This window comes from Globicephala melas, chromosome 17, assembly GCF_963455315.2.
Source record: "Globicephala melas chromosome 17, mGloMel1.2, whole genome shotgun sequence".
Taxonomy (NCBI): Eukaryota; Metazoa; Chordata; class Mammalia; order Artiodactyla; family Delphinidae; genus Globicephala; species Globicephala melas.
This window is the reverse complement of record NC_083330.1, coordinates 59,899,899-59,915,598: the sequence shown is the minus strand read 5'-3', so window position 1 is coordinate 59,915,598 and position 15,700 is coordinate 59,899,899. Positions and strand designations below refer to the sequence as shown.

General features: G+C 41.6%; 1 protein-coding gene across 5 annotated transcripts in view; it reads left to right on the top strand.

Moving 5' to 3' along the window:
* The window catches only part of SAMD12 (sterile alpha motif domain containing 12), a 463,668-nt gene that overhangs the window by 281,106 nt on the left and 166,862 nt on the right, over window positions 1-15,700 (top strand). The window lies entirely within an intron of this gene.

The following is a 15,700-nucleotide window of genomic DNA, read 5'->3' as shown; positions in this document are numbered from 1 at the left end:
CACTGCTTTTTAGCAGTTTGAAATTCTGCAATGGAATTATTTGCTTCCTTGTATTCTTTTCATAAAATCCCTTTTTATTTCCGTTTGTTGCCTGATGACCTCTCTTTTTAGCAAGTTTGTATTTTGAGTAATTACCTTGAGAATACAAAGTAGTTACTTTCTTAAACTTTTGTCTTTCTCTTATGGCAAATTTTTCCAAAGTCTACTATTTCCTCATACGTGTATTTCCTTGGGTTTATATTATGTTTATAGTCTGTGGTGGAGAACCTTTTCTTTTAATTCCTTGTTGGGAGCCTATTTGATAACTTACTCTTCATTGGTGCCTTGGGTGACTTCTCTGCATTCCCAGGCGCTCTTAATTTGAGGGCTGCGTGCTATGCATTTACATAATAAGCTTTGTCATTCGGTAGCCTCAGGAGAATGGAGAGTAGCCAGTTTCTTGAGTAGACCCAGCAGGAGAGCTTCGCCTTACTCAGCATCTCCTGCATGCTGAGGACTCTCAGCATGTAGACTCAGCCTGGGGACTCCTGCGTCAAGAGCCATCTCTCCGTATCTTGGGGACACTTCACTCTACCCACTATTCTGTGTACTTCGTGTGGCTACATCTCGTATTTCACATTAATTGTCTATCCCTGTGAGCTGGACAGAATTTACATGAGTTGGAGCAGTATCCTGTCTAGTTCCAGAATGTTCGTCCTATTTCTTAATGAATGACCACGTTGGTGACAGTTTGGTCAGAGAACATCCCCACCTCACAGGAGTTCTGTGTGGTTGGGCCATGTGCATTATTTTCCCACACTGCATATTCCACATTGTTCCATAAAAATGAGTCTCTCTACTTCCAGCAGACTGCCCTGCCTCCAGAACCTCTCCCCTAGATGTCAGAGTAAGTCCACAAAAAAGTCAAGTAATAGCCCCAAACTGGAAATAAGCCCACACTCCATCTGCGGTTATGGTTAATAAATTGCGGTACGTTTGTGCAATGGAAAGTAAATCTTAATTAGCCACATGCATCAGTATGAACAAATGTCAGAAACAAAGTTGAGTAAGAGTCAAATGGAAGACTTTCAGTGTGGTCCACTCACATCCATTTCCAAACAGGCAACGCTAAAATACGTTACTTAGACTAGAGATATACACATGGGTGGTAGAGGTGTTTTTTTAAAAAGCAAGTTAACAATGAACGCAAGTACCAGATAGTGATGCCCACAGGTGGAGGGGAGGGGATGGAATCAGGAAAAAGCCCTCCAGACATTCGAAGGCACTGCTGACATTCTACTTGCTAAGATCAGTAGCTGATGCATTGGTATTTGCTTTACTGTTATTTTTAATAGTAATACTAATTTTTAATGACAGTGGTTTTAAATAATTATACATCTAAAGTTTTAATACATCTAAAGTTTTAATTCAATGATATGTTAAATCTAATCACAACAATTTTCATAACTTCTTTTTACAAATGACACTTCACAATTTTAAACAATTAAAAGTAAAAATAAGCCATGTAAGAGAAAAAATAGCGAAGGGTAACCATTCAACTGTCCTCGCTTTCCCCCAGCTGTGGTCCTAGAGGGCCCTGTGTCCACAGTGGGGAAGGGGACTCCATGTGGTGCCCTGTTCCTTCCCCTGCCCCACCCATGGAGCCAGGCCTCCTGATTTAGTGATGTTATTTGACTTTCCCAAAATGCCTTCCCCTTACTTGTCCCCAGACAACTGTGCTCCACTCTCAGAATGAGAATTTGTATGTCTTCCCTCAGTCTGAGGTTTCTGGCTGCGTGTAAATGGCTTTATTAGGTGACCTGCTTCAGCACTAAAGCTAGGCTTTTCCCTACTCCTGCTTCTCTTTAGATTTCTGAAAGGAGGAAGGTCAGAAGCTTGCTTTTATGTGAGACTTTTCCCCAGAAATAGGAAGAATGGCTAGAGCCATACACAGAGTGATATTAACAGTAGCGTGACTGTGAACAATGCGGAACATCATTGTCAAGCAGCACTGCGTGTATTCACTTTCTTCAGAGGTAGTGTTCATGGCATTATGATTCCAGATGAGGACAGCAAGGCTCAGGGAGTTGAAATGACTTGTCCCTCTTGCTGAAGCTGATTTCAGAGTCCAGAGTCCACCCCCATCCACTCCACTGCAATGCCTGATGCTTCAAGTCTATAGTCTGCTCTAGTTGAAAGATACTTTGCCATTCAGTAATTATTTATTGAGCACCTATTATGTGCTGGACCAGGTGCGAAGGACACAACAATGAACAAGGCGTACCTATGAAATGACAGTTGTGAAGAGGTGCCTGTGTGATGGTGTACAAAGGGGAACTGAGACTACAGGGTCAGGGAAAGGGTTTCGTAAGGGAGTGGCCAGTCATCTGAGCCCCAAATGATAAACAAGTGAATCAAGCAAAGAAGCGGGCAGAAGAGCAACACAATAGAGGTACAGCCTGCAGGAAGAGCCCAGAGTCTGGGAAGAACTTGGTAAACTGAAGAAATTAGCAGAAGGGCCTAATGAGGCAGGCGGACAGTAGCCAAGGATGGAGAGCAACACACTTCGCAGGGCCGTGGTCAGGATTTTGGTTTTATTCTAAAAGTAAGGACAAGCCTCCGCAAGGTTTCAAGAAGAGGCGAGGCATCGTCATATCCATTGCTTTGTCTACTAAAAAGAGGGTAAAGAGAGCAAACCAGCTTATTTTAAGCCAAAATATAATCGGGAATGATTAACATATACTAATTATCTCCTATATTATTATAGACTTGTTTGTAAGTCTATATAGTTTCCATAAGGCTCTTTAAATGGATAAAAATATGTCGCTCTCACTCTACATATTGGAAATTAAAAGCAGATCTGGCGCACCTTAAAAGACATCTCTGGCATTCACAGCTTTTCAAGCTGAAGATCCGTCTTCTGAATAGGAGATGCCAGGATCTCGAAGCAGCCCAGGGACTCCACCACAGCCCACCCTCGCCAATCAGACAACAAAAGGTCAGGGCCAGGAACCCCCAAGACTTCTTCAGGGTGCTAAAGAAATGTACCACGTGGCAAAATGAATGGGCCTTTGTTTTAAATCAACATCTTGTGTTTATAAATCCTCACTCAAGATCTGTAAAGGGCCCATTCAGCAGATCTTTTAAAAATCAGAAAATTAATTTTAATATAACTTCACTTGATTGCCCGCCAACCTCTCCCTCCTTCCAGTGGCATTTACCCGTTGTTCTTCCATAAACTGGGAATTAACTCACTGCTCTCCAGAGTCAGGCTACCTGGAGTGGCGAATGGGGCCGTTCACACCTGTTTGTTGCATACCTGGGCCGTGGAGGTGCTACATCGTATGCTTTGGAAATGGATGACAAAGATGAGCAAGCCAGGCTTTCTGCCCTCGAGAGGCCTCCAGTCTTAGGAGATGAGATCAGAGGATTGCAGTAGACTGTGATATACATGCTACCAAGATGGCTAACACACTCTGGGTTTTCAGAAGCAAAAGAGGAACGAGGAGAACTTGCAGTTACTCAGATCTCTGGCAGTAGAAATTATTTTTTAGGAGGTCATTTAAAAAATATATATTGAAAGTCCATGCTTCTGAAAAATTGATTACATTAGAATTCTGGACTGTCCGTTCATGTATTCCCTACAAAATGCCCTTCACTGAGTCTGTCTTTTGAAGTGAATCTTCTCTGAACTAGCTGTGCATCTTTGGGGATCACCCGTGTGCATGTTTGCCCGCCACTGCCTGCTTACTCTATGGAAGGGACCAAAATAGCTGTTGTCTAGTTGTTTTCATCTTTGATTTGCTTCACTGTAAATGGGATGTAAAACTGCCTATGGTAAGCTAATTAGACCTAAGCATTTATCTTCTGCTGCTAAATGGAATCACGTAGAAGGCATCTCCCCACCCCAGAAAAATGGAACATTTAACCACAATAACTATCTTACATTAGATGAATCACCTTACTAACCTTTAGGACCTCGCTGCCATAAGTTATCTGACTAGCCAGGGAAGCATGCAGGTCCTGCACAGTATCATTGTGTATTGTGTCTGATACTCGGTATAGAGCCCAGAGGCCTTAAAGCAGCAGCTCCTTTGTGAGAGGGCAGGTTGGGGATGGGAGGATGATTTCCACTAAATATCAATTCCAGTACAGATTTGTAACTTTTAAACTCCTCACAAACATGCATTCCTAAAAGAGGCTGAATTGGGTCTTGTACTTGGTGGCTGTCATCCTACTAGAAATCGGAAGCAACACGAAGCATGCATTCATTCAGTCATCAGAAGAGAAGCAGAGGATGACCTGGGTATTGAAATACATAATGTTCCCCAAGCCATCCCCTAGCCTGGGTCCTGAGGTTTTGGTCTCTTTTAGGAGGTGACATTTCATTGCTTACTCCTCAGTTTATGGTAATTTTATGCCAATCCAGGTCCAGGAATAATTGCTCCCAAATTCTTTATAAGAAAAACTCAGTTGTCATTTGCATTTTAGATGCCTGAAATGGATTGGCAGGCATTAGAGAGTTAATCCATCTTCTAGCTATGATTCATATATATATTCATATATATATATATATTGCTTTTCATTCTCCAACTTGACACAGTGGAGCAGGGTGCTGTTATTGAGAAATTGAAGAGCAGATGTGATTAAATCAGATCACACATTTCATTCTCTCTTTAATTTCACCTCGCTCTTCGGCAGCTGAATCCATGCGCTACCCCCGTGGAGTCAGCCAGCGCCATGCATTCTTAGCATGCCCAGCAGAGCAGGAGCAAAATGTTTCCAAAGTCAGCCACCCTGCTGGGCTCTCACTCGTCAAATCTGTGTTTGTCTCCAAATTATTCAGTATTGCTAGATCTGGTTTATTAATCCATTCATCTCCCTAGAGACTAAGATTTCTGGTTAATTTTCATCTTTAATGCTCATTTTCAACTAAGAGGAGTTTCAAAACCTAAAGACTAGAATCAAGGATAAAGAAACAATTAGGGGACTTCCCTGGTGGCACAGTGGTTAAGAATCCGCCTACCAATTCAGGGGACACGGGGTCCATCCCCGGTCTGAGAAGATTCCACGTGCCGCGGAGCATCTAAGTCCATGCGCCACAACTACTGTGCCTGCGCTCTAGAGCCTGCGAGCCACAACCACTGAAGCCCATGCGCCTAGAGCCCATGCTCCGCAACAAAGAGAAGCCACTGCAATGCGAAGCCCGCGCACTGCAATGAAGAGTAACCCCCGCTCACTGCAACTAGAGAAAGCCCGCGGGCAGCAACAAAGACCCAGCACAGCCAAAAATAAGTAAATTAATTAATTAAAACCTTGAGGATATTTTAAAAAAGAAACAATTAGAAGTCTTCAGTCTCTCTCCTCAACCTTCCCTTCTTTCTTCTGTGACTTCCCCATCTCTCTCCCACCCACCCTTATTCCCTGCTTCTAGGAATAGGAGTTGGAAATGGCATTTATACATTTGCTTCGCAAGCATGTCCTAAGAAGCTACAGTTGTGGCATTCCCATTGCCATCGAGAAATGAAGGTGAAATAAGGAGGCATTTCTCAGATCAGGGTTCAGTGTGCCTGACCCCTGCTGTTTAGCATCAGACAGTTCAGGACCAACAAAAATGAAGCAGTGTCCCAGCACTGAGAAGCGAGCAGTGGTCCTGTGGCATACCCAGCATGGCAATAAGGGCCATCATAGATGCAGTCTCTCTCTCTTGAGACTAGCTGTCCCTTCCCACCTGGGTGTACCTCTCTTCCTTTGCAACCAGAGTCCAATGACTATGACCAGTAATGGTCAACTGCATAGCATAATGTGGCTTAATTCATTGCACAAATACAGATGGAGTATACGCATGTTTGTATGTGCCAAGTGCTGCCCTAGGCAGTGATGAACAAACACCATCACTGCTATGACGAAGCTTTTGTCCTCTTCATGATCTGACCTCTGCTTACTTCTCCCTTCTCATCCATTCACCCTCAGTGTGCTCTATTAATGTCCAGTACGGTAGAGTAACCTACAGTCTCGTGAGCATCATTCATTATGGTCCATGTGTCTAGCAAACCTGGACCTCCTTCTACCCATTTGCCTGCCAAGCTTCCAGCCAAACATCAGGTCTCATTTCCTCCAGAAAATGGCCTCACCCTTCCTCTGAGCTCACCGAAATGTGTCTTCTTGTCTTTCATCCATACTTTAACCTTTTCAATGGTAGAGACTGTGTTAGTATGGTCCACATTCTCCCTGACACATAGTGGGCGCTCAAGAAACATTTGTGGAATTAATCACTGAATTCATTTTTATCCTTAAATAAGATCCATATATACTCATTTGCCCTTCATTTAATTTTTGTAAGACCCACAAGATAAGCTTTTAAAAGGAAGTAGAAAGATTGTGACATTTGTAACCTTATCACCCTAATTGTAGTGAGAATTAACACCTCTGTGTACTTTCTTACGAAAATCACCTCCTCTCCCTGTTATGCTTTTTAATAATAATGGAACCCCTTGGCAAAATTAAATTGGAACTGTTAGAAATATTAGGTGGTTCTTTGTTGGAATCACTTCTGGAGAATTACCAAACCCGTGCTTTCCTTACCAAGTACAAATTAAAATTTATTTTAAAAATAATAAGAAGAAACAGATTTACAACTATGAAAAATTGACATGCATGTAGATAAAAGTTCTAAGCCAATGGATAAAAATGAAAGAGTGTGTTTCGGTGATGTGAATAAGGGTATATTTTCCTTGTTGCAAAATGTCCTTTAATATCTTATAATTATTTTTGATGGAACAAGTATTAAAAAGAAAAGCAATCTTCTTGAAAAAAGTACATATCCAGAAGGTTTTTGCTTTATTTGTGTGAGCTCAAGTGAATCAATTAAAAGTTTTCCCTGAGCAAACAAATATCTTTCCCATGCTTTTGTGTTGTATAGACTTTTTTTTTTAATCTCAGGCTTTTCATCAGCAAGATGTTCGTTTACTTGTTCAACAGGTAAACATTAAATATCTACTATAGGTCAGGCACTCTAATATGCACTTGTTTTCTCTGTATTAGTAAAATGATTTGCAGTATATACATGTATCAAATCATCACATCATATACCTTGAACTTACACAATGCTATGTGTCATCTGTATTTCAAAAAAGCTGGAAGAAAATATTGATGACAACAGATTTTTATAGAACTTTCTACCTCCCTAAACTCTTCCTTATACGTGAGAACTACTATCTTTCACAGTTCTATAAAGTAGGTAGGACATGTGTGTTAGAGAAACACTAGTTGCTGTAACAAATATATTCCAAAGAGTTAGTGGCTTAGTTCTCTCTTACTTAACAGTCCTAGCTGAAGATTGCAAGTCAGGAGGTGTTTCTGTTCCACACAGTCATTTAGGCGCCCAGGCTGGCAGCAGTTCTGCTGTCTTTAAGATACCATTTTTGATACCACTCCAGTCCTTTCCATTCCCACCTGGAAGTAAAGGGCCTTGAGCAAGAAACAGAGATGACAAATATCACTTGTGCTTACATTCTGTTGGCAAGAGCTTAATCACATAACCACACCAACCTCAAGGGTAGTTTGGAATTGTCATCTAGTCTTGTACTCAGAGTAAAGAGAAGAATGGATTTGGGGGCATAGCTAACAGTCTGTGCCACAGCAGATATTTTTAAATTGCCATTTGTTAGATGAAAAAACGAAGGGCCAAAGAGGTTGATGGGCTTAAAATCACCCAGTTAAGCATGAACTAACAGAACTAGCAATCTGGCTCCTCAATGCTAGATCAATATGTCTTTCATCACTTCACATTGCCTAAAATTAGAGTGACAGCAAAAGACCGGCTCGGTGAAAGAATTGCTCATGGCTGTCCTGTTCACCAACTTTGTGAACATGAAATGTCATAGCACAGCGCAGAATTTGGTATTCTTCTCTTGTTTAATTTGGTTCAGCCTTGACCAGAGATGGGATCTTCCTAGTGTTGGAAGAAAGACTAAATACTGCCTTATAAACACTTTAATGCAAGCAATATGTCTGGCTATCCACCAGCTCCAGGACAAGACTGAGAACAGACTAAAAAAAATACATGCCCACATCGAAAACTGAAGCACAGTCCACAAGCATGAATATAGCTGGGGATCTCCTTTGTATCTTCAGTTACTCCCTGTCTGATGGCTCATTTAATGAGTATTTATGGAGAGCTTATTATGTGGTAGGGACAGGGACTAGAGAGAGGATCAAGAGAGACACAACTCCAGCCATTATGGAGCTCATTATAGACAACAGCTAACCAAAACGGTTACAAATTGGGACAAAGGATGGTGAGAGACAGAGAAATCGTGGGAGTTCTATTTCAGAGATGGTTTCTGGAAAAGCATGTCTAAGGAGGTAACATTCAAACTGAATCCCAAAGGATAAGGAGTCAGTCATGCTGAGAACAGTGGGGAGAGCCTTCCAGACAGAAGACCAGTATATGCAGTGGTTCTGAGCAAGGAAGAATGTTACACGTTCAGAGAACTGAAGGTGTCTCTTTTGCCAAGGGATACTGAGTGAGTGGAAGGTGGTCAAGGTAATACTGGCCAAAGTGTTCTTACGTAACTCTCACAACAACCTGTGAGGTGGGTTACTATTCATCATCCCCATTTTACAGATAAGGAAACTGAGGTATAAAGAAGTTAAATGGTTAAATAACTAGCCTAATGGCACACAGCTAATAAACAGGGGGCCAGGATTTAAACTCAAGGAGTCTAGTTCCAGAGCCTGTCCCTACTTCACTGCATTATCCTGCCATACCACCAGAGCAAGACTTAAAACCTTCCACTCTATCATAAACAACATTTTTCTCGTTAAAACAAAAATACCTCTCTTCCCTTAGTAAAAGGCTCTTAACCTGAGGTCTCTGGATCCCTCCCTCCTCCAAGGGAACCTTGGCTAGAATTCAGCGGTGCTGATGAAGTTGGAGATATATAATATATATTATTTTTATGTGGAATAAATATTATATATGAAATATATTTCAATCAAAATTACACTTAATTTTATGCTGAATTCAATATACGAATTACACTTAATTTTATTTTTACTGAAATGTAACATTTCTTTCTACTATGACTGTAAGTACAAAAGCTCACTACTCTTAGCAGTTCTTGTGACTTTGTCACTAGAATCACAGGTAATTTTTAATCACATAACAGTTTGTTGAAGATACCTTGAAATATCATTTGCACTCATCACCACTTTCAAATTATGATAGTTATTATTCTTGCCAGTAAATCCTACCGTTTAATGCATCGATAAAGAAACACCTGTATACTTCTATCATGAAATTTTAAGAACTTTTGGTATGTGTTTTTTAATATAACTTGATTATTTTGTAATCTTACATATTTTCCCTTTTGCATTTAAAAACATTCTTGAGAAGGACCATAGGCTTCACCAGACTGCCGAAGGAGACTTTGGCACAAAAAAGGGAAGGACCCCTTCCCCTGACCCTTTCTGTGTTTAAACTTTTGCCCTCCTTCCCTACGTAACTAGATTTCTAGAACAGTCCACACGGATTGTACTTTCTCACGTCTCATTTGTTCCACTGCTTTCTGGCTTTTGCACCCAACTTCTTTTCACAAGATGGTAACTCTAAGGTCACTGGAGTCCTCTGAGGTTTAACAGATACTTTTCAGTATCTCTTTTCCCTGAAATCTGTAGAATTTTGCCACTGTTGATCTCATTTTTCTTCAGGGGACACTCTCTTGCTTCAGCTTCAGGAAAATCACCCTTTTCTTTTCCTTGCCTACTTTGCAAGTGCCTTTACTGACTACTCTGCTAATCGCTCCTCAGAAAATAATGTTCCTAATGTTCTTCTTGGGAAACCACATCTACTCCTAAGACATCAACTGCCCCTGATGATTCCAAGTCCAGCCGCTTCTTTTAAGCTTCATTTCTGAGTTCCCAGCTGTCCAAAGATAAGTTTCACCACCATATCCCAGAGGTACCTCAAACTCAGCACATCAAACATGAACTCCTCTATTGCCTCCACCACCAAACCTGCTTTTTTCTCCTGCATCTGCATTTTGTTTATGGACATCAGTCCCTTCTGATCACCCAAACTAAAACCCTTAGAGTTTCCCTCAATTGTTTCCCCTCACTCACTCCTACTTCTACTGAACCAATAGTTCCTATTGGTCCATTATTGAGGAAGTCAGGTTGATATAGCCCAAGGATGATGTGTACTACTGGGACATAAATAAATGTTCTAGGTATAAGTTTTATGAGTATATTAATTTATGACCCCCTTGAAAATTATGCTGTGGTTTTTATTTTATTGAGATATAATTGACATATAAGATTACATTAGTTTCAGGTATACAACATGAATAAATACATGTCTCTATTGTGAAATGATCACCAAAGTCTGGTTAACATCTATCACCACACATAGTTACAATTTTTTTCTCTTGTGATGAGAACTTTCAGGATTTGCTCTGTGACTTTTAACTATCTTTCCCGGGCCCACAACTTCTACCAGGAGTCTGATAGCTGAGTTATGACTTAAAATTCCAGTTTTAATGGTTCTCCTCTCTTTCCCAGTATGGAACGTGTTGAAGAAATAGGCCACATTCCTCTGCCCAGTGTCACATACAACTTCTTCCCTTGCTGGCTAGGGGTTTCTAACCTTTTTTCCAATGAGAACAGGATGAGGAAGGCATGGTGGTCGAGAAAGTTCTTACGTGACAAATACTGTCATAAGCCGACCCTTGCTCTCGAGGGTTGACAAGTGTTTACCCTTTGATGGTTCTTCTGAGGACACCGCCCTACCACCCCCGCTGATGGAAGTGACTCATCTGCATTCCTTTTGATGAGAGCAAATGCATCTGTGTCCTTCAATGAGTTTATGTTTCTTCACGCCACAGTAGTTCAGCAGCACATCAGCTTCTTGGCTTGAGTTGTGTTTTCCCTTTTTAAGTGTCCTCTTGGAGGAGACCTTAGCTCCTCCACACCAGCTCTCTCGCTCAGGATGGCCCAGATCTGATCCAGGGGAAATGCTGATACAGTCCTTGCACAGGCAAATGAGGGCAGACTGTCTCTAACATTAAAATCTTTTGTTTAGTCTGCCAGCAGAGCAGTTAGCACACCGAAGGTTCTGGCTCTTTACCTATCTCACTTTGTCCCGCAAGCTCCTAGAGACATATGTCAAGTTGTTTGAAAGTTCCTTGAAGCCTCCTCTCTAGACTTAGAATCAGAAAGCAGCCCCTCCTTTCTCTCCCCCCAAGCAAAGAGAGGCAAATTAGAATGTCAGGGACTCGTGCCCATCTTTTTTTTATAGAAAAACTCCTTCTAAAACTTTTTGATTGAAGTATACATATAGAAAAGACCATATACATAAACTGTGTACAGCTCACTGAATTTTCAAAAATTGAACACACCCATGAAACTAATACCCAGATCAAGAAATAAAACATGACTTGTATTGCCAGAAGCCTTCCCTATGCTCCCTTCCAGTGGCTACCCCCGTCCAAGGGGTAACACAATTCTCAATTCTAATGGTAAAGAATAGCGTCATCTGTTTTTGTTCATCATATAAATAGAATCATTCATTATGTACTCTGTGTGTGTGACTCCTTCATTCAACATTATACGTGTGGATGATTCATCCATATTGTTGTCTGCAGTTTTAGATGGTTTATTCTCATTTCTCTCAATTGGTCAACATGTGAACATATCACAATTTATTTCTGCATTCTGCAGTTCATGAGTATTTGGGTAGTTTCCAGTTTGCAGCTACTCTGTAAAAAGTTCTGTTCTAGATTATATCAGACATATTCGGGTGAACAAAACTATACATTTCCATTGGTACGTATTAGGAGTGGATTTGCTGAGTAGGGTAGGGTAGACTGTATTAGTTTGCTAGGGCTACCATAACAAGGTACCAAATACTGGCTGGCTTAAACAACAGCACTTATTTTCTCACAGTTCTGAAGCTAGAAGTCTGAGATCAAGGTGTCAGTAGTGTTGGTTTCTTCTGAGACCTCCTTCATGGCTTGGAGATGTCTATCTTTTCCCTGTATTCTCTCACGGGCTTCCTTTTGTATGTCGCTGTCCAAATTTTCTCTCCTTATAAGGATACCAGTCATAATAGATTAGGGCCCACCCTAATGACCTCATTTTAACTGAATTACCTCTTTAAGATCCCATCTCCAAATATGGTCACATTCCAACGTACTAAGGGTTAGGACTTCAGCGTATGAATTTAGGGGTGGGGAATACAATTCAGTCTGTACATATATGTTCAGCCTTAGTAGATTCTTCCAGTGTCTCAAAGTGGTTTAATAATAAACCCTCCTTCCAGGAGTCTATAAGAGTTCTGGTTGTTCCATATCCTCACCAACACTTGATATTTTGTTTTAAAGAAATCTTTAGGCATATGCTCCCAACCTTTATGTGCTCTTGGTATGACTGAGGGGTTAAGATAATGAAACTGGCTTCGCACCTCTTTTGCAAAACTTGTGTTGCATGTGCGAGGCTCGTGGCATCTCCCTTTGGGATGTGGTGTCTGTCATCCTCACAGAAAACTTCATTCTCAGACCATGTTAACTAGATCTAGAATTTTTGCTTGCTTGTTTTTACATCCTTAGGTAGAAAGGTAAGTTGGCAATGCCAGTGCCTTCATTTAATTTTTGAAATTTGACTCTCTCCCACACCTGCCCCAGCATTTTGAGAGTAACTCACACCAAAAAGGAGATGTTACCGGAAATCTCTAAGAAGTTAGATCTCTTGATTCTGATGTTGGGACCGCAGCTCTCAGGGTGAACCCTGATAATAATAGCTCTCAGGGGATGTTGACTCACCTGGAGATGTCTTCCAGCCCCAAGAGCAGTGGCTGTTCATTTGGGGCTGCAGCAATTTTCCCTTGCTCAGACCCTCTCCCATAGCTGGGCCATGCACGTTTGCTTTTGCGCCATCATCTCCAATGGGAGACTTCTGGAAGGACTTTTCCTAACCTTCTGATGACACTTAACGTACACTGAGGTTCATTGCAAAATAACTATTTAAAAACATTTATCCAAATTCCCGAGGTGACACACCCAGTGGGAATCAGAGCTCGGTTCAAAGGCTGTGCTAATGTCAAAACTCCTGCTCTTCCTTAACTGGATTCACAGATGGACACGGAATTAGTGCAGGGAAACTTAGTTACCTTAGCTTGGTATTAAATAAAGTAATAATATTCCCATATTACTACTAAGGAATCTTAAGTTTTCTTGATTTGACTGAACCAAATTGGTAGGACACAACCACAGAAAGAAGTTAAAATTTGCAACCAATTATTATCACACAGATCTCAAAACTGTAATTGGCCCTTTATCAAGAGCCACCGGTACAAAACCATTAATGGAGGAATTTAAGAGATTTCCTTCCTGTTGCATGTCTGCTGTGGATTTAAGGGAGATATTTTCTGTCATAAACATCTATACCCCCAACTAGAAATTTATGTAGAACATAAATCACTTTACGCCCCTGTATTGACATATTAGTTCAAAACACTACTGGCATGCGGGTGAGAGAGCAGCAGGGAGGAAAATTAGATGATCTGCTGGTAATCTGCTAATTTACAAGTTGAGAGAGGGTATTCTGGCTTGACACCACTTATATTTCTCCACGTGGCCAAGCACAAAACAGCAGCTGAGGTGGTGGTTATGGAATTCCTCCAAGATGGAAATGTGAGACCAGCCCTTCTCTCCTCCTTTTCTGCAGGTACTGACCTGCAGAGACTCTGTTGGCACCTGGAAAGTGCCTTATGTTTATCAAGAAATTAATGAATTTATTCTCTTTTTTTAATAGAAATGATGTTATATTAGAACTATTTGGGATAGCAGACAAGATGGATAATAAGTGATTTCAAAGAGCAGCATGGCTCCTCCAGGCCGAAGGCAGTGGCTGGGGGTAGAGGTGAAGTAGAAAGATCAACTTACCTTTTTAAGGAACATCTCTAGCAACCTCATCTATTGCATTTTTTTGCTAAGTCTGAAATATTTACCCCTGGTGTATATGATTTGATGGAAAGAACAAATGCTCAAATTCATAAAGAGTTTCACTCCTGACACTAATTTAGTATTCTTGGTTTGGAATGTGGCTTAATTTTTACTACTATATGAATGAATACACTACACACGTGTGTGTGTATGTATACATATAAAGAAAGGAAGGGGTTTCCCTGGTGGCGCAGTGGTTGAGAGTCTGCCTGCCGATGCAGGGGACACGGGTTCGTGCCCCGGTCCGGGAAGATCCCACATGCCGCGGAGCGGCTGGGCCCGTGAGCCATGGCCGCTGAGCCTGCGCGTCCAGAGCCTGTGCTCCGCAGCGGGAGAGGCCACAACAGTGAGAGGCCTGCGTACCGCAAAAAAAAAAAAAAAAATGAGGATTTATTAAAGCATGGGTGAGTTGGGTGGATGTCCCACAATTCGTTTAACTTTATAGTCAATGAAGGATATGTGGCTTGTTTCCAGTCTTGGGCTATTGCAAATATCGATAAAGCTGCTATGAACATTAGTGTACAGACTTCTGCACGAATAAACGTTTTCATTTTTCTGGGACAAACATCCAATAGCTTTCTTTTTTAAAAGAACATTGGTTCTCAAAAATTAAAATAAATAAATAACAAGAATTAAATGAGTTAATAGTTAGAGAATATTTAGCACATTGTTGGACTAGTAAAGTGCTTATTCATGTCAACATGCAGTAAAATTTTTCTACTATGTAAACAGGCACTATTCTAGACACAGGGGGTACAAAGATAAAAAGATACAGACCCTGCCCTCAACAAACTCACTCATCCTAATTAGACAGAAAGAGAGGAAGGGTACCAGTTATCAGCCTTAGGCTGGAAGAGGCAAGAAGATGGAATAGTTACAGGAACTCAGAAGGGGACAGTCATGTGGCAAGAGCCACTGACAAGAGCTGTGGCCTTTGGTCAAAGGATGCAACCCTGGAGACCCGCAGTGAGGGCAGCTGGGGAATCAATACCCTGAACTCCTCTCCTCCCTCCCCCTAGTCTTCTCCCAGCACTTCCCATTGGCAGGACCCAACCCAACTGGAAGCCAGAGGGCAGAGGGCCCTGTGATGCCGTCCGTGCAGGTCAGTGTCTAGGGGTACGGAGCATGATGGGGAAGGGTGCAGAGCAAACCTAGAGGAATCAGTAGACTAGATCCAACCCACACACGCACACCCAGCTTTGAATCCACTGTTTAACTTTAGGCAAGTTGCTTAATTTCTCTGCACCTCGGGTTGCTCACTGCAAAACAAGTGTCATAATGATAGTTATGCAGGTTATCGGAGCATAAACTAGACGATGTCTCGAAAATGCCTGGCAGAGCTCCTGGAACGTGGTAGGCATCATCGAATGTGCTCCAGCCCCACCCCCAGCTGATGACAGTTCTCTGCACTTGTGGCTGTTTTATAGTCTTCATGTATTTCCCAGGAGCATGGTCTCTCCTAGTGTGGTCCCTAGACCATGTGCTTTAGAGACACCTGGGGTCCTTTTCATCACGCAGGTTCATGGCCCCCACCCCAGTCCAACTGAATCATGAGCAGAAGGATGGGAATCTTCATTTCGGATAAGTTTCCCCAAGTGATTTTCATGCACGATGAAGTTTGGGAACCACCGTCCTAGAAGTCCATATTTCTAACTGACGCCCACTTGGGTGAAGTAGAGGTGAGATTTATCTGTACCTGGCAGCCGTCAGGTATAGTT